General features: G+C 36.5%; 1 protein-coding gene across 2 annotated transcripts in view; it reads left to right on the top strand.

Annotated features, from left to right (window-relative positions):
• Positions 1–19176, top strand: part of PDE3B (phosphodiesterase 3B) — an 88860-nt gene that overhangs the window by 2073 nt on the left and 67611 nt on the right. The gene's annotated exons all lie outside the window — the stretch shown is intronic.

The raw sequence follows: 19176 nt of genomic DNA, 5'->3' as shown, positions 1-19176 counted from the left end.
GCAGAGTCTGGAGGGATGCCCGAAACGCTCAGTTTTCTTGAATGGAACTCTGTTGGTTTCTACCTCCTGGAAAACTTTTCAATGAGTCTTGGTTTTTTGTAGCACAAATCCCTGTGTGGGGGGAAGTTTGTTTTTATTTGGGAGCTTGCACGTGAACTGTAGGAACATTGAGTTGTGTTGCTGGTGGAACTGGCCTGAGGCTGCTGCAAGTGGATTATCAGCCTGTTACAGGAGGGAGAATAAGGGGAGTATATATCATAAACGTGCAAGTGAACAGGGAAGTGATTGTTGCTGTAGAATCCCCTGTGTACTACTGTTGTGCCTGAAATGCATAGATATTACATGAAATTTTCTAATTTTGCTTTGATGTGTATTCTGTAATGCACTTCTTGTGATTGACTGTGAAATAAGCCTGAGGAATTAAGAGGTGAATCTGAAACAGTGTACTAGTTTTCGAGCATTCCTTTCCCTGAATTTGCACAATAGAACAATACAGCAGTAATTGTTATTGCATAAAAACTTAAAATGCAAGGATGCTATAACAGGCGTCAGAAATAACTCATTCACTAAGTTTCAAATTGTCTAATGCATACTATGAAATAAACATTAAAATATTTTATTAGCAGTTAAGATATGTAGGGAATATTGTATAATAATTTACTTTCTCTGTTCTCTTCTGAATAGTTAATGCTCTCTTTTTCTATCACATTTGTCTGCAGTACAAAAACCTCAGAAAATGTGGTTTCATTAACCTTTCTAGATGACAGAAGATATTTGTTCTTATACAAGTTACTAAATGCTTCCTTTGATATTCAGCTCACTTCCTAAAGGCATGCGCATATTTCAAGTTAAGGCATTTATTATTCTTTAAGTAATATCATAAATGTCAACCATAACTAAATACATAGAATTTATTGGCAGTAGTTAAATCATACGTGTTCATAATAAAATGTAACTGTTTGGTAGACTTCCAGAACTTGATATATTTTTTATCACTGGAAGTGAACAGAAACAACAAAGAGATCTGAGGTTCTTTGGTTTCCTAATAGTCTATTATGCTTTACAATAAATATTTGTGCTTTATTAAGCACAGTTTAATGGAATTCATAGATATATGTTCGGTGCAGTATTTTACGTGTGACTTTATAAGGATAACACAGGTTAAATCCTCTGATCTGTCAGACTTGAAGAGAGATCAGACAATGCAGAGCTGATAAAACATCATTTGGGTGTGGAGGAGCGGGAAGTAGTAAGCCCATAATGTGTGACTTTATTTGAATAAACACTACAAGGTTTTTATATTGCTTCCTTGAAAATGAAGGAATGTGTGCACTTAATGCTTTTCAGAGAGCGTTTATTATGTGAATTTTCTTTAAAGACCAATTGCATGTTTTGCAGATCTTTATAAAATATTACAATGATTCTATTCCAATATTTATGAGTGAGTGTAATGAGCATTGTTGGGAAGGTCGGTGGAGTATAAGGAATGTTCTGCAGGTCCACCATGACAGGAATAGTTTGATGAATGAGAGCTAAGTTGCTATTGTGATTTTATTAGAAATATTTTGTATGATTGTTAAGGAACCTCTTGTATATAGAGGTTTGTATGAACCTCTGCAAGCAGGGGCACATAAGAATGAAAAAAGGCAGATGTATCGAATCGTAGAATACCAGGTTGCAAGGGACCACAAGGATCATCTGGTCCAACCTTTCTTGGCAAAAGCACAGTCTAGATAACATGGCCCAGCACCTGGTCCAGCTCAATCTTAAAAGTGTCCCATCTTGAGGCATCTGCCACTTCCCTGGTGAGTTTATTCCAATGGCTGATTATTCTTATTGTGAAAAATTTTCCTCTTCTGTAGATTTTAGCTACTCTTTGAGGAAAATAGGGAATGCCAGTATTGACCTTAAGTTTTCAGTTACTTGTTGATTTGAAATTAAGCCCGACTTTTTGTCTTGTTAAATATCAGAGAAAAAAATTTTATTGAGTTCGCTGTTCTTTTCATTAATAAGCTCAAGCCAACAATTCCAAGGGTTCTCTGCATGGAGAGTGAGGGAACAGGTATGTGCAACCAGTAGTGTGTGCACACTGGACTTGGATGTAGCTATCACTGTTTTCTGGGGCAGAAGTGGAAAGAGGCCCTGTGAGCACAATACTGTAAATGTTTTCTGATTTGAGCAATCCTTATGGCAAATATTTAGATTATTGCTTTCTGTACTTAAACAGATATGGCAACTATAATGCTGGAAGGCTGATAAAATTAGATTACCTCTATTCTTTTATATGAGTATGTTTAATTTAGCCACCAAAGTTTACAAATTCGTGCTGTGTGTGGCTTTTCTGCAGTACCTATGGCTAGCAATGTAGTTTTAGCTGAGCGGAAAGAGTATTGAATAGATTGTATCTTTAAATTTTTATGTGAGTATACTTAAATGTTGCTATCAAAATATATAAATACGCATATAAGGAAGCAATGTGACTGAAATTAAGGCTAAAATCATGCAAATGCAATATCTTTTCTGAACTCTACCATATTAATGCTTCTGCTCACAGAAATTCGTATGATTTTTAGCAGTAAACAGACTTTTGCATTCTTACTCCAGGATTCATCTTGGACCTAGAGAGGAATTGGTTATTAGCAGTACAACTGCAGTATTGATTTTGTGTAGATGGTGTTTTGATTACATGTTTTAGTGGTACCTGCTGCTACTAGTGTCAAAGGGTTTATCTTCTTTTGACTGTTGCACATTTACCACTTTTTTTTTTTTTTTTATGGAAGCCATGTCAGAATTGGGACTCAAAAAGGTGCTTCTCAGTGTTGCAGTTCTTCTAAACACTTTATGTCCTGAAAAATACTGTAGTAAGCCACTTTTTCCTTTAACATGATGGTGAACATGTATATGAGAGCAAATAACTACATATACAAACTCCTACATAGAAATAGAACGGGTGATTTCTAAAATTCATATTTTTCCTTGAGTAAAGAATAGGCCTTCCTAATTAAATATACAGTATATGTGTCCAAAAGATTCTGCAAACAGAACTGATACTTTCCCTAGTTACCTGACTAGGTTCAAACATGAAGGAAGGTTGGAATATTTCATGGATAAAGACTGCTTTCACGTTGCACTCTGTTAATTACAGGAAGAATCGTCTTGTGGTTAGGTTGTTGGATTGACTGCCACCTCTCTCCAGTTTCTGTTCCAAGCTATCTCGTACCTTTAATGCATTACCTTAGGAAGACTAGGACTCGATTTCAAGAGTCTAAAATGTTTATGCAACTTGAAATTAATGCAGTACCTTATTTGCATAGACAGTTTGTATCTGTTGCCTATTTGTGAACCAAATTATACTTTGTCCCTAAGTACTCAGGGTATAAGCTTTCTAGTGCAGAAGCTGTCTGCTAATATATATTTTACACCGTCTTAAAATTGTTAAATTCAGATACTGTTTGCAGCCTAGAAACATGTAAGCCTTTACCTGTTGGTTGCAGCCAATAACATAAAATGTAACTCTTCTTGTTATGTATTTGACAAACTAGCTCTTTGAAATTTAAAGTTTTCCCCTAATGATTATAATGACCACACCATAAGTGTATCTGCATGTCAATATTTGTTTCTGTTCTTTGTATCTCTTGGGGGTTTTTTTTTGTCTGTATTATGGGGAAAATCAAGGTAGAAATGCAGGTGTGGTGAGCTGTGAATGTAATCAATTTCAATGGGATGCAACTGAGTGTGGTGATTACATGGTGAAAACAATAGTCTTGGAAAACTATTTTTGCAACCATATTTCAGATGAGTAGGATTATATTGTTTCTCCTTCTCTCTAACCTTGACAAAATGTTTTGTGCTAGATGAAATGTGATATGAAAAGACTCTTGGTAAAAGTTGCATCTTCTTTTTTTTTCGTCCTGAAGTTATATTCTTGAAGTATTATACCATAAAGAAAGGATGATTTGAGCATGGTCTGCCCATAGTCACCTGTAGAGAGGTCATACTTTAAGATAGTATCCTCCAGCAAAGTGACCACCAGGACCACACAGTGGTTCACAGAGAATGACAAAGAACGCTATTAGGGAGACTGAGTGCAGTTAAGAAGGTTCTTAGCTAAGTTTACCTTAAGCTGGTTTTTAGATATCCAAGACTTGGTGGCAGTTCATGTTCCGGACAGAAGAAAGCATGCCAAAAGCAGGGCAACGTGTCTGTAAGTTGTCAGTGTAGCAAAGGGAGTTGACTCTTTCTGCAGGTATGGCTTCCTGAAAAGAAAATGTAAAAGAAGAAAGGAAGAAGATCAAAGACAACTGCTGTGGAAATGCTGGATAAATTTGGAGGAAGGTGACGATGGAATATTACAGGAGTGACCAGGGCGCCAGTAGGAAAGAAATGGAGGAAGTCAGGAGGAAGCTGGGAGAAAAGGTTCTAAGAACTGCCTGATCATAGAATAGTTTGGGTTGGAAGGGACCTTTAAAGGTCATCTAAGTCCAATTCCCCTGCAATGAGCAGGGACATCTCCGACTAGAGCGGGCTGCTGAGAGCCCCGTCCAACCTGACCTTGAATGTTTCCAGGGATGGGGCATGCACCCCATCCACCTCTCTAGGCACCTCTTTCAGCAACCTGTTCCAGTGTTTTACCACCCACGCTCACTGTAGTAAAAAAAAAAAAAAAAAAAGTTTCCTCCTCATGTTTAGCCTGAATCTCCCTTCTTTTACTTTAAAACCATGACCACTTGTCCTATCACAACAGACCCTGTGAAAAAGTCTGCCCCCATCTTTCTTATAGGCCCCTTTTATAAGAAATACTGAAAGGCCATAATAAGGTCTCCACAGAGCCTTCTCTTCTCCAGGCTGAACAACTCCAACTCTCTCAGCCTGTCATCATAGGAGAGGTGTTCCAGCCCATTTTTGTGGCCTCCTCTGGACCCTCTCCAACAAGTCCATGCCCAGAGCTGGACTTGACTGCATCAAAGAAAACTAAGAGGATAAATTAGATAAAGTACTAATTTTCAGCCTTGACTAGGAAGATATTTTAAACTTATGAAAGAAAATTGTAGAGATTATGAACAAAAGGTTCCCAAGAGAGTCTGTAGAATGGCAAAGAGGACAGCCTTCACACTGTGGTTCATGAATGGTGTATTCTGTGATGTTAAATATGAAAGGGAAGAGAATTATAAGGAGTCAAGTATATTTTCCTGAGGAAAAGACTCATCTTCTGACACAATGTATGTGTGTGCATGGAGAGAGAGCTGAAGGGATAGTTTAAGATGAGAGTAAAAAAGAGTGAAAGGAAACGGTGAATTTCAAATTACTTTTTCAGTGGGTGAAAACAATTCTTAGCAAGATGGAACAACACAGAATAAATTTTAATGGAAAAAAATAGTGGGACTTTTCTGCAACTCACTGAAAATTTAAGGTGAAACTGAGGGCTTGGATTGGTCAGGGCAGACTGTATAATATGAATTAATGTTAGCGAACCATAAGCATGATAAATAATTTTAAGGATCCAGTGGATGTGAAAGAGTACTAGAGCCCTCCAGACAGACAGGAACCATGGATGCTAATAAACTGGAGTTCACAGGGTAACAAGTAAACTGACAGATTATGGTAATTGGGAAGGAGAAGTGTGACAGAAACAGATTGGAGAGATCTGTCCTTAAGGAAGACCAGTTAAGTGAACAGGCTTATTGATGAGTGTGACAAAATGAAGTGTTCTAGGAATTAGAGATGGCATAACAAATGACTGCTGAAATAAAATTATAATTTCTGGAGCAGTTTTATATTTGAAAATGGATCATACAGTTTTGAGAAAGGACATAATTCATATAAATACAGGGATCTGGTGACCAGGAGTAAGTTGTGATGTGTTGGGCCATCCCTACTTTTTTTTTTTTTTAATAGCTTTTATATGCAGCATGTTGCTTTGAAACAAGTGCAAATTTACTGACAGAAGGACAGAACACGGCACAGATGTCCAAGTAATTTTTGTATATCTCTTTGATAATCCAATATTTATGAAAACCAGTATTGCTATGCAGAACATTAATGACTACCAGTGCTAACCTCACTTTGCACAGGAGCTGTGGAAAAAGCTGATATATTTCCAATTAAATGACTGATTGAATGGTAATACTGACAAGTTTTGTTATCTGATACTAAGTTGGCAGCCTTAGTGTTCCTTTACGCAAACCCAAATACCTTCTGCTAAGTTAACGGCATATTTGCGGGAAATGTTCCATTTGTTGTTCATTTTGTAAATAAAAGTTTGGTTTATGGAATGTTAGAATGATCTTTTTCCTATATAGTTTACTATTTTTAAGCTATTTGGGATACCCTAGAAAATTTACCATGTGCAGCTGTATTTAAGTGCTTCGAATTTTTGAGAGATCTTCCCTCTTTTATGAGGCACATTCCAGGATTTTTGGTATGAATTATCAATACAGGTATGCTGGTTTAGCTGTACCCATGCTGGTAATAGTAACTGGGAAATATACATGGGATTTAATTTGGGATGAGTACTTTCAGTATGTCCGAAACAGCCAGTGCTGCTCCCCCACCCCAAAAGAACTGTGCCACTGTTAAATGGTGGTACAGCAAGCCTGTGTCACAACCTGCCTGTTTGTATCTATTGTCAGTACAGTTTTACCAGCAAAGTTCATAATATAGACTAAACTCTTCTGAAAGTGTGTGAAACTTAAGGTTTGCAGAGAGAAGTTTTATCAGTTTTATTGAAATAACAGCTTAACTATGACTCCCTGCATAGGCATTATGGTATTAGTGTCTCATTATTGGTCATGTTACATTTTCTTTTTTACTAGATTAAACCCCTTTAATAGGATCAGAGCTAAACCAATGGCTAAAAAAGGCATTCTTATACTAGGCTCTCTGTCCACATCTTTAGCGTGATTTTTTTTCCCAATGTGACCTAGGGTCTTCTCCTTTTTTCTTAGAGTCAATTTAGTATTACAGATTAAATAAGAACTTTGTTGTTGTTTGTTTGTTGTTTTGGGATTTTTTGTTTGTGTTTTTTTGTGTGGGTTTTTCGTTGTTGTTTTCAGATTTTTGTTTATTTGGGGTATTTGTTTATTTGTTTTGTTTTTATTTTTTTCCTTTTCTATCCCCTAAGCACTCTTGTGTGATACTTGTTTGCAACTTCAGGAATGTAGTTTTGTTCCTTTTGTCTGATAAATTCTCTTAAAGGAATTTGAAATTTCTGGGTACTCTAAGTTACTAATATAGAATAAGAAGTACAGGGGGTTTTTTTAAGAACAGGTATCAGTGAGGTTTTTCTAGTACTTTTGGCTTTCCAGTGCAGTTTCTGTCCTTTCACACAAATTGCTGATGCACCTGCTGTTTTCCAACATTTGATGACTGATAAACACTAGATATCTCATTATCTTCTGTGTGCAATGTATGTTGGCCAAGAACCTTACGGTGTGTGTGCTTTACGTCAGTGGATGGCCTCTTAGCTGGGCTTCTAACTTTGGAAAGGACAGATATGAACAGACTTTTTGTGAGCTTTCTCTGAGGCAGGGATTGATCTCTGTATTTCCAGGACATCATTCATAGTTAATAAAATTCAGTGTTGTGCATCTAGTTCAATGATGCTATCTTTAAAGGAGTATATTTGAAAGAAGTCTTAAGTGATTATTGTCTTGATTAACATCCACACCAGCCTTCATTTCATTTGGTTTGCCACCTAGACAGTGTAACGTGTAAATGCACTCACAGGCTCTTTGATACCCACTCTTGCAATTCCATAGTAATCCTACACATTCTCACTCCCTTAGAATTATCCTCATTACATAGTATGAAATGAAATTTCACTTAATTTAAGCAGCATTTTTATAGGTACAAGTAGTTATGGTCTTATGTGTGGGTAGTAGGGGAGGAAAATTTTTATTGAAACCTGAAGGTGTGATTAACAGGCTGAAAAAGTTTAGATCCTGCTGTGCCTGTGAAATGCTATCTGCTGTGGCACTGCCCTGAAGGAATTGGCTCAGACTGGAAGTAGTAAGGGCACACTAGCAGAGTTTTCCTCTTGGCTGGCCTGATCTGTGAGAGGCAGGTTTTATTTTGCTCAGGAAAGGATGAATGTTGATCTGGATTATACTGTTTCCATTGAGATTGTCTATTGAAAGGTGCACTGAAACACAGATGAACCTACTGTGTATTGCTGTTTATAGACTGGGGTAAATACATACATTAATGATGACAGAGGCTTGGTTCTTCCCAACATGTTAGTAAAGATAGAACAGTATATTTCATATCTTAACTAGAAAACACAAACAAGCTTGTGTTGTCCACCCCGTATGTGTCCTCCTCCTGTTCTTGTTTCAACTAACTGCATTTTCAGGGTAGCATAGTATCCATTTGGGGGATCGCTGAAGCATGCTTAGAAAGCAAATTTCAAATGACACTTGCAATGAGAGAATTTCAATTGATTGTGCACACAGATGTTTAACTAGGCATCTTCTAGTGTTTTTTTTTTTCTTTTTTTTTTTTTAATACTAGAAGCTGGGGAATGTTATGTAGGATCTTGCTAATGACTTTCTAATGACTAAAGAAATGCAGTATGTCTATCTGAAGTTAGAATGAGCGATTACTATGACATAAATAACAGCTTTGTGCTGTTATGCCAAAGCACAGTTGAAAGTGTTTCGATTACAAGTATCTGTTAACTTATTTTTATGTAGTTATAGAAAAGGATTAATTAGAATCTGTATCAGAGTTTCTTGATACTGTTAGTTCACCATAGCAGAATGTTACCATGGCATGGTAATACTGAAAATCTAATTTTTCTTTCTATTTGGAATTTCTAGTTGAACAAGTTTGATTAAGAAAGAAGAGTTTGGAACAGCTTTTGTGTTCATGACCAGTCTTTTTTGTAATAATTTTATTTAATTTACTTTTCATAACTGGCAGCCTGTTTGTTGGATGTTAAAGAATTTTTAAAGAAGCTTGAAAATAATATGCTTGCAAGTGATTCTTCTATTATGTCAAGATGAAAAGACAAAGGGAGAGGATGAGCAGATGCATATGCTGTCTGTTGCTTTTAAGCGCGGCCTGTTTTCAAACCCTCTGAGACAATGACCGTTATATCGGAGACATCTGCAGAATGTTCTGAAGAAAAAACCAGTATTTCCCTCTTTATGTGAAGGATAACAATTTTTTTTATGAAGAGTAAAATCAAAATTAGTTAAAAGACTATAAGCCTCAAACAATCTTGTAAAAACTGATTAAAACTCTGTGCTTATGTATGAAATCTGTGTAACCTATTATTAGGATCATTAAGGATAAAATTTCAGGAGAAATTCATTACGAACTGATGCTGTATCTGTAAATATGTGAAATTTCTATCTTGTTCAGGAAAGTATCTTACAACTTTAGAAAAAATTCAAATTGTGTTTCATGTAATAAAGAAATGCTGTTTCAAGATCAGCTGCAAAGGTCAATACAGCTTTAATAATGGACCTATAAATATGTATAGTTAGTCTTAGGTCATTTTTCTTGTATGAGACCAATTGCTCTTAAAATCTCATTGCTAAAGATTTGTAAGTCTTCTATACTTGCCTTAACACCCTCATAGGAAGCTCCCTAGGGTCAGCAGAGCACTTAAGCTTTCAAGTGGAAAAGAACATGTGTTTTACAGTCTTTAAGGACTGGGATTATAGTTCTTACTAGTTTAAAAATTTACAGGGTTTAATGTAATTTATAACTTTAGTTCTCATTCTTAAAGCTATGTTCCTTTCATCTGCCTGTTGATGAACAGGATTGGTGTGCCTTTAGAAGGCACAGTTTATTTTTAATTACTTGGGCCTTGAAATTACAAGAAAAATAATTTCTTAGGAGATTAATGTCCAATAGTAAATTGCTTACTTGCTTGTCTTTTTTTAAGTGACATTTTTCTTTCTCTTTCCCTGTCCTTATCTGTTCTTAATTTTACAATAATTTTAACAACTCTTCCTACCAGTGTGTTGTTTCTCTTTCTACATGTTACAAGATCAGTAATGTAATTTGGTCCAAAATTACAAGTATATTTCAGCAAACACAAAAATGTTGACTGAAAACATTATATTTTTTTTTGAAACCTAGCAAATTATTGTTTTTAAAAAAAGTGTAGAACATTTGGGAACATATAATTTATAAAACAGAGGAATTAATATTTCTTTGCATTTACAGCATAAAAATGTTTCTAGAATCTCTTACATAAGTACCATGTAAATGTCCATTATTGAAAAAAGAGACATAAGTAAACTGCATTTGAAAAGCCATGTACGTTTAATTTTGACATACTCATACAAACCTTATCCTATACAATATTGTAAAGTTGTTTTTTTCATTTTGTTCTTTTAGTTCTGCAAGTTGGAATAAGCAAGAATAAGCAAACTTATTCCTTGCTGCCTGAAGATAATCTGTATGTTTTTGGTACCTTCAAAGCTGAAAACAATCCCCCGTTTGTTTATTTCCTGGATAGAGGGGACAAAGGTTTTCTAGGTTTGCGCCTTTTTTTTTTTTTTTTTGAGAAGGCTAAGCCTTTAGCCATCTTGTTTATGTTTTGCCTAATTCTTTCAGATTGTAAGCAAGTGAGGAGGAAGATATAGGAGTAGTACTGGCACAAATGCTGTAGTTGTAGCAAGAGTGGTTGGCTGACTAATGATAATAGGGAATTAAGCCTATTACTGAACAGCTTACTCCCTTCACTTCTCCATTCAAAACGGAGGGAAAGAATTACAGGATTTGTATTTGTCAGTGTACCTTCCTGCAATGTTTGAGAGCTATGAGAAAGCTTTGCCTGATCTTTATAATACTGGCATTCATGTACAAATTTAATTGATGTATTTCATTCTGATTGCAGCTTGGGTTTTAACAGGGTCAGTAGGAGCAGAGGAGTATTTTCTGTCGTGATGTCTTGAGCTTTATTTACTTCCACAGGGCAAGCAAATTTAACTGGACTTTTGCAGAACTTTTTTTTTTTTTTTAAGGAAATTTTGAACTTTATTTCCAATTCTTGAGTAGTAGTTTGGCTTAGCATGTCTGTTAGATTCCCAGCTGTGTCCCAGGTCTGTCTTTTTTTCCCCCATCAGCTTTGCGTCACTTTCGGAGATGTTCTGCAGTGGTACCCCTGCAGATTTCAGGAAAAGGGATAAGCCAAGAAAAGCCAGAGTCAGAAGGAACAGTGAGTTCCCTGCATCCGTCTGGTCATGAGTGTCATTTGAGAGGCGATCTAACTTGGTGGACAGAGCTGAATTTTTTTTCTCATGTCCCAGCCAGAGTATAGCAGGAGATAAAGCTGGAGAAAAACAGTGGTGGTGGACTCTGTAGTTGTGGATTGTTATAAGGCAGTTAATTCTGAGTGTTGCAAAAGTACTAAATTTTTACTATTTGGATAGACTCCCAAGCCTTATGGAGGCAAACCTTCTATGCAAAATGGTCCTGTTATATTTCAGTTACATAACCAAAATGGTTAAGACACTTGGTGCCTATGTTTGTATTTAGATAAGTATTTTTTAGTGCCCTCTGACAGAACTTGCATGTGTGTGTTCTTTCACTTGGTTTTAATCTAGGCATCTAAAAACTCATTTTATCAAAGATGTCCTCAGCAACCCTTTTATGTTTTAGTTTTGGAGAACCTGACTGAACCTTGAATCCCATAACCTAAAGCTGTCATGTGGCTCATGATTTTTCCCAGGGCTCCCTTGATCCATTGTTGCATAGAGTTGGGGTGGGAATCTTTTGCATCCCAGCACAGCTCTGCCACAGTGGTCTTGCTAGTCTCTCCTGGTTTGCTTCCCTCTCCTACAGGGATGTTGGGGTTCCTCGACATGCCTTGTGTCATCACAGGTTTTCTGCCTATCATTGCTTTGTCATCCCCAAAACTTCTTGACCTCTGAAATTTCCATAATCACATACCAGACTGCCTTTTTTTTTTTTTTTTTTTTCTTCCCCTGAGCTCACTTTGCATTTAATTCAGGAAAGTTATCTAATGATGAATGAAACATTTCTTTTGTCTTCTGCTTTCCTGTCATGTGGGTACTGCAATATCAGAATGAAGAGGAATGCAGGTGTATGGGAAGAAGCTAAGAAGTGATGCAGGGGAAAACTATACAAAGACAGTAGAAAAGCCTGCTGACAGAATGATCTGCATTTAGATAAAAACATCACTGACATGCTAACAAGTAGCTAATTGCTGAGTAAGCCAGGGCATTGATCATATCGTGTAAACATGGTAGCCCTCTTTTGTTTCTTATTTTCTAGGTAAATATAGTTGCCAGTACATACCTGCACACTGTTCTTTGGGGTTTTATTTCAGGCTACTCATTTGTCCGTGCCCCTGGGCTTTTTGGGTTAACACTGTATTTTTTGGTTTTGAATATGCATAAGTTGTGATACTAGATTTAAGCAAGAAGGCCTCCCAAGAAACTGGAGAATCTGTGATGTATTTGAAAGAATGAGACTTCCAGTTACTGGAAAATCAGGACTGTTTTAGATCTCCTTTTAGAAGCAGTTCTAACTTCATAGGAGCTTGGCCTCCTGAGTGAGTAAACTATTTGTGAAAGAAATAGTGAAAAGTCCCTGAAGTCACCTCCTCCCTGCACCTTCACGTTTTCGATACCTAGTTCTCTCTAGTGGTCAGGAAGCTGCTGTGACAGGTTGATCTGGCTGCCATCTGTCTATTTCAGAATGCTTTAGGGGATTTCCCACTGAAACTTGCTCTGGGTAGATCAGACAGTGAAGTTGCGAGACTTATTATCAGCAGTAAATGTCATGTGCATTGTGCCTTGGTGAGCATTGTCCAGAATTTTAAACCAAAAAAATATTATTTTTATCTTGCTTTTTTGCCTTTTTTTGTGCACTACACCTTTTCCATAGTACAGAAAACCAGTTATGTTTTATACTGGGTAAGCACCAACGTTAGCACGTAAAAGCTCTGTCCTGGAAATAGTTTGTTTCAAGTTTATTCATGTCCTGAAACGACCAAATTCACATTTAAAAGTGAACCCTTAAATTATTCTTTTGTGTGTGTGCAGTATATTGTCAGGCTAATATTTGCATTTTTTTTATTAATGTGGTTGATTTTTATTATTTTCTCTAAAATCTGTATTTCCCCTGAAAGATAGCTCATCGGTGAGATCCATGCTCTACATTTTTTTAGATCAAAATGTGATTTTTGTTTTCTTTGGTGTATACAGTAACTGTTTTGTGATACATTTTTAAAACATTCTTCCTACTTATATATGAATACACACCTATTTGAAGTGAATGGGAAGTAGTTTCATAGATGCTCTTGATGTTTGTATCTAATTTATTCTGGATATAGTATAAAATCAGGAACATTCTGGAGCTATAAATTTAAAACCAGACACAGAAAAATTGATATTTTATGTAAAATCTGCAAGTGACTTTTTTTTTAACTTAATTTGTGGCAGAAACTTTCAGTATTGCAAATGCAAATTTAAATATATCTGTTAGGTATTTTTTAAATTTTAGACAATGTTTTCTTTCTCAGGTTTTCCTTCGCAGTTGAAAAGAAAATGCAGTGCAGACAGCTGCTGCAAAGGTGTGAGAAAAATAAAAATGCGTACCCAAAACATTGCTGTAAAAGTTAATTTATAGGTAGGATAGATTAACTGTGAAGATGTTAGTCAAGGGTTAAGCTCAGTGCGTTTCGCTGGCTGCCGAGTGAAACAGGATGCAGTGACTACATTGTCAGACTGCTGGTGTGAGTGCAAACAGATGAGGAAATGCTGGATCAGGCACTTCAGCAACTTGAGCTGTTACCTAGGAAACCGCTTGCGTCATACTTGCCAGCAATTAGCTTACAGTTCTTTTATTTTTGATAGTGTTGCAAGCTGAACTCGACTGTTACAAAGGAAAAGACTGGCTTCATCTCAAACTGTTTGGTTGCGGCTGTGGCTATGGTGCTCAGGAGAATTTGCGAAGTGCTACTTTGGATAAATTGAAAAGTTATTTAAACTCTCCAGCCTACTTCTGCAAAGAACGTTGTAGTTGTGCTCGATTCTGAAAGATGTACAATTACATTTTTGTGATCTGTATGAAAATGATCTACCCTAGTTATCAAAATAAAGACTTTGGAAGTTTCACCAGCATTATGGATATCACCGCCTTTTCTAGCAATTATACTGAAGTATTCCTGTGTCTTACATATTAAAATATAGTTTACAAAATTCACGTTACCTGAGGTTTAACCTCTAAAACAAAGGATTCTTTTTCTAAAAACTTTTCCTTTGTTGATTAGAATGCAGTAATTTCCAGTGGTTACCTAGCCACTAATATAAACCAGTTAGTGTTGAAAGCAATGTGTTTTATCTCAGAAAATCATCATGTCTTCTGCATTTCGCCGAAGAACTGTAAACAAATTCACACTAACTGATTTAATATTGATGTATGTTGTTAGTATAAGTATTGCCTTATGGCTAGCTATGGCTAGTTTGGGTTTTTTTAGAGAAAAATAACACAGTGACCGACATGTTAAACCAGGAATGCTTGTCACTGTTTTTACTTTTGTTTGTTTGGTTGGTTTGTTTTGTTACATAGGCAAGCACACAAACTTAGATTTCAACAAACTCATATTACAGTATATGGTTAAAGTATAAACTTGTTAAAATGTTGAGCTTAATAAAGATTACACTTGTGTTCCTATGTTTGTGTGAAGCTTAAAAAGTTAATATACTTTATGTGTTTGAATTCTAAGATTTTCACAGAATCACAGAATGTTAGGGATTGGAAGGGACCTCAAAAGATCATCTAGTGCAATCCCTCTGCCAGAGCAGGAGCACCTAGGTGAGGTTACACAGGAAGGCGTCCAGGCGGGTTTTGAATGCCTCCAGAGAAGAAGACTCCACAACCTCCCTGGGCAGCCTGTTCCAGTGTTCTGTCACCCTGACTGAGAAGTTTCTTCTCAAATTTAAGTGGAACCTCTTGTGTTCCAGCTTGAATCCATTACCCCTTGTCTTACTGTTTGTTGTCACAGAGAAGAGCCTGGCTCCATCCTTGTGACACCCACCCTTTATATATTTATAAACATTTATGAGGTCACCCCTCAGTCTCCTCTTCTCCAAGCTAAAGAGACCCAGCTCCCTCAGCCTTTCCTCATAAGGGAGATGCTCCACTCCCTTAATCATTTTCATGGCCCTATTTTCAAATTATTTTGGGCAAATTCTTCCATATAAAACTCCTGCATTTTCTTCCTTGTTAAAAGAATAACTTTGACAGATCATCAGTTAGAGCAGTGTTAATATCTGAAGTCTGTATGCAAAGCTCTTGGCGGGGTGGGGGGGAGTGGAAAAACAACCAACCAAACCTCCCTAATCCTCCCAAAAAACACCCAAACAAAAATCTCCACCCAACAATAATGAAAAAAAGCCTCCAAACCCAACTTCTCCCCACTCCCTGCCTCAAACCCTTGAATACAAGGCTTAGATTTAGTATCTCTGTTTCTGCACATTTATGACAGATTAACTTGGTTTTAAGAGTCTAGCAGACCGTATTTTTAGGGCATTTTTCACACTGTAGACCAATGTCATCTATCGTTAGCTGGTTACTGGAGCTGCATTCCAAACAGTGATCGCTGTCTATCTGGTCTGGGATCTTTGTGTGGGAATATCTTCAATTTTAGTTAACAAAAAAAAGGAAAAAAAAGTTGTTTGTGTGTGGGTAGAGGTGGCTAAAGCACTGGGATGCCATTCTAAGGGAAGAACAACTGGGTTTGCTGCTGGTTCAAAATTCTTTGACTAGCTTGTCCAACCTCACTAACACATGTTGTTGCATGTGGCCACTGCTTGGTATGTGCTTTATTTGGTATGCATTTATATTAGCTCAGTTGCAAGTTGCAAAGTTTTACGTTGAATCAGTGACTATTGGGATTTAAATCTGTGTGATTAATGTAGATGTTAACAAAGCAAGATCTGGAAATCTCCATTTTGAATTGTGAATTTTGTCTTTAATCATCTTTATCCCTTCAGTTAATTCTGGACAGTAAAAGTGAGGTTATGGTGTCATCAGATCACCATTGTGTTTTAGAAGTGTATGTCCAGTAACTTTGCCATTTATTTAGGGCAATGCCTGCAAGTTATGCAATACACCAAACATACTGAATATTTTGTTTTATCGTCGTTTACTATTTTAGCCCTGTAAGCCTTGTCAGTCTTCCTTCAATGAAGGAGATGGGAGTTACATGATCACATACTTATTTTTCTGCATAACTTTTAAGATTGTTTAATTATCTGAATTTAATCTTCTATCTGACACTTGTTAGCTATTTTCAAAGTGCTTTTATGAGCTGACGACATTCAGTTGTTGTTTCCTGAATGCCATATTCTCAGCCAGACTGTTTGGTATACATGCATGTTTCAAAAGATAAATCTGTAATAACAGATGGAGCTGCAGATTAGCAGGACACTATTTGGCTGTTTAATCTTTTAGGTATTATAGTAAGGGACTGTATTTTTTTCAGCAAAGTCTCTGAAGTTTTGTATGATTCCTGGGGAAACATTTGTTTATATCTGTCATAGTCTCCTGACTTCATAAGTCAACTTTTCTAACACTGTTTGTTCTGTAACTTTTAGATCCAGTCAGGTAGGTGAGTGCTATGAAAGAGAAAAGGGATTAAGGTCTCTTTCATCATCTTCTAGTTGTGATTTTTACTGAGAAAAATAAATCAGTAAAATGTTCTTTGCAACTCTTATGCTATGCAGTATTTTGTAGAAAATTCCACTGAAAAAATCAAGAAAGTGACTGGCAGTCTATTGTTTCTTTATGTATGTAGCTAAAATGGCCAGCCGTAGATCACCTTGCATGGATAGTTTTGTGCATCAAGAATATTTTCATGTTTTTCTGAGCAACACAGTTTGTTTGTTTGTTTTAAATTTTTCTCATCGTACGGTTATGTTCCTAAATGATCATTAGAACCACGTAAAATGGGCAAACTTTGAAAACTATTCTCGTTGTCTAATTTGAATAGCTTTCTCCCAGGTCTTTTTGTTTTCAAACCATCTTTGCCAGTAATGTTTTCTTGTTGCTATGTAATCATTAAGATCTGTAGAAGAAATGATGTAGACTTCTGTTCACCAGCCACTTTCTCCTGATATTAAAATCTTCTTTACTCTGAATAGGAAGTTTCTCTACAGCTCCACCCTAGGACATCACAACTTCAGCCTGTAGTAAACATGTCATTGGGCTTCTTTGTTTGTTTTGGTTTTTTAGAGAATAAAAGCTATGGGGAATTGCAGAGAGGTATGCCTTAGCCATCTCTGAATTTTCCTGGCATGTCACAAGTTTTCCTTTACTATTTTGTGATTTTCACCATTTATTTATTGTCTCTGTCCAAGTAAGTAATTTGTTTCCAAATTCTTCAGTGTCAGGCTTTCTCTCAATGTGTTTGGTATCTACATAGAATTTGAGTACTTAATTAGTCAAATTCTATTAACAGTTCCCTAAAATCTCATGGAATGGAGAACTTGTTTCTCCTTTTCCTTGCCTTAGATGACAGTTGCAGTTCATTTTTCTCAGTCTTCATATCCCACTACAATTTTATTCTGGGATAGTATTTTTATAAACATTTCAGACTTAAAACTTTGGCCTTTGTGTAATGTAGCTATTTAGAGGTAAGGTTTTTGCTAAAATGCACATTAGAGGCTTTTAAAGTCAAATGGTATAGTGATACCAGTAACTTTTCTATACCTCCCTCTTTTTTTTTTTTTTTTTAATTTTTGGAATGCTGCACTCTTGTCTCTGATATATTTATCTTTTTTTTTACTTTTTTTGTTTTTTAAAATTTTTTAATTTTTTTTTCTCCCCCCGCTTCCCAGCCTACCTCATTTTCCCTTCACATTTTGGTGGTTTTTGTTTGGAGGATCTTTTTGCCTCCTTTTTTTTTTTTTTTGCCCATAATACCAGAAGCAGAACTAACTAAAATGTGTGGTGCAACAGCAGCTTTTGTTGTCTGGGAGGTACAATTGCAGTGCAAGTCTTGATTAGAATTTTGAGTTCTGGGGTCAGTGCATGATAATTTTCTGATGCTAAGATCTATGTCCAATTTGGATTAATTTTTATGTAGCCACAAGTAAGGATTTTTTTTTTTTTGACATTTGGACATATTATTTCTAATATGGACACCTCTACTCAATTGTTCCAATTCCCTGAATGCTTTGTGGTGCTTCCACTGAAAGGAATTGGTCCTTCCCAGCACTCTCTGCTTGTTCGTGCCCTGGCACCATACCATCCCCCTTGCTGCTGACACAAGCATTCATGAGACTACTCAGTGAACTAAATTGGGGAACTAATCCATGTTAGAACGCGTCAGTTCTTTTTGTAGTTCCTTGTCACGTGTCTGCATGAATGTTATTGCTGTGTAAGGGGGTGACACAGGGATGGGAATGAGCAGCTGAGGGAGGGCAGGACTGCTCCTTTATTGTGGCAATGCCACGTTGTGCCGATGTAAGAGAACTAGGGGCACTGCTGTGTAAAGAATGGATCTGTTAGAACTTCCCGATAAATCACTCAAAATAGCATCCCCACACACATAAAAGCCTCTATATTTTTCCGATGTTTTGTGTGAACTGTATATTCTGCATTTGTATACCTGAAGTCAAAGGAACAGAATGCTTCAACATTGGATAGCTGAAATATGAAGTATGGAAGTCCTCTCATGCTGAGTCAGGAAGTACGTCTGTCCCTCTTTGATGCTTCTAATTATTTTGATGATTTTTCTGCTCACATTTGTGGGTACCCGAAGTTTCCAACAAAATAAGTTGCTACAATAAGGAAGCTTCAGTCCAGCTCTTAGCAGTAATGCACCTTGGCTCTTAATTTTCATGTCACCAAAAAATCACATATATGACAGCAAGAAAAAGGAAAATATTATCACAATTACAGTTTCTTATTAATAGTCTAAGCCCAAACTGAACTTCATGGGACAAATAGGTCCCATGACTTTGTTCCTACCAGCTTCAGAGTTCTATCAGGTTTTCAATTTTCTATAGTAAGCAATTCTGCAACCCAATCATCTCTCACTTATTCCTTTCATAATAACTCTCAGTCTGTGGTATGTTCATTTTATAGAGATGTTTGCCTAGATGTTCTTTTCATCATCCCAGTAGAATCACCAGTGTAAAAGGCATTAGCCACAATGATTGTTCTTTGCAGAAGGGTCTGGGAGTG

This window comes from Caloenas nicobarica, chromosome 5 (genome assembly GCF_036013445.1).
Source record: "Caloenas nicobarica isolate bCalNic1 chromosome 5, bCalNic1.hap1, whole genome shotgun sequence".
In the NCBI taxonomy this organism is placed as follows: domain Eukaryota; kingdom Metazoa; phylum Chordata; class Aves; order Columbiformes; family Columbidae; genus Caloenas; species Caloenas nicobarica.
The sequence above is the reverse complement of the archived record's forward strand: the minus strand, read 5'-3'. Positions and strand labels throughout refer to the sequence as shown.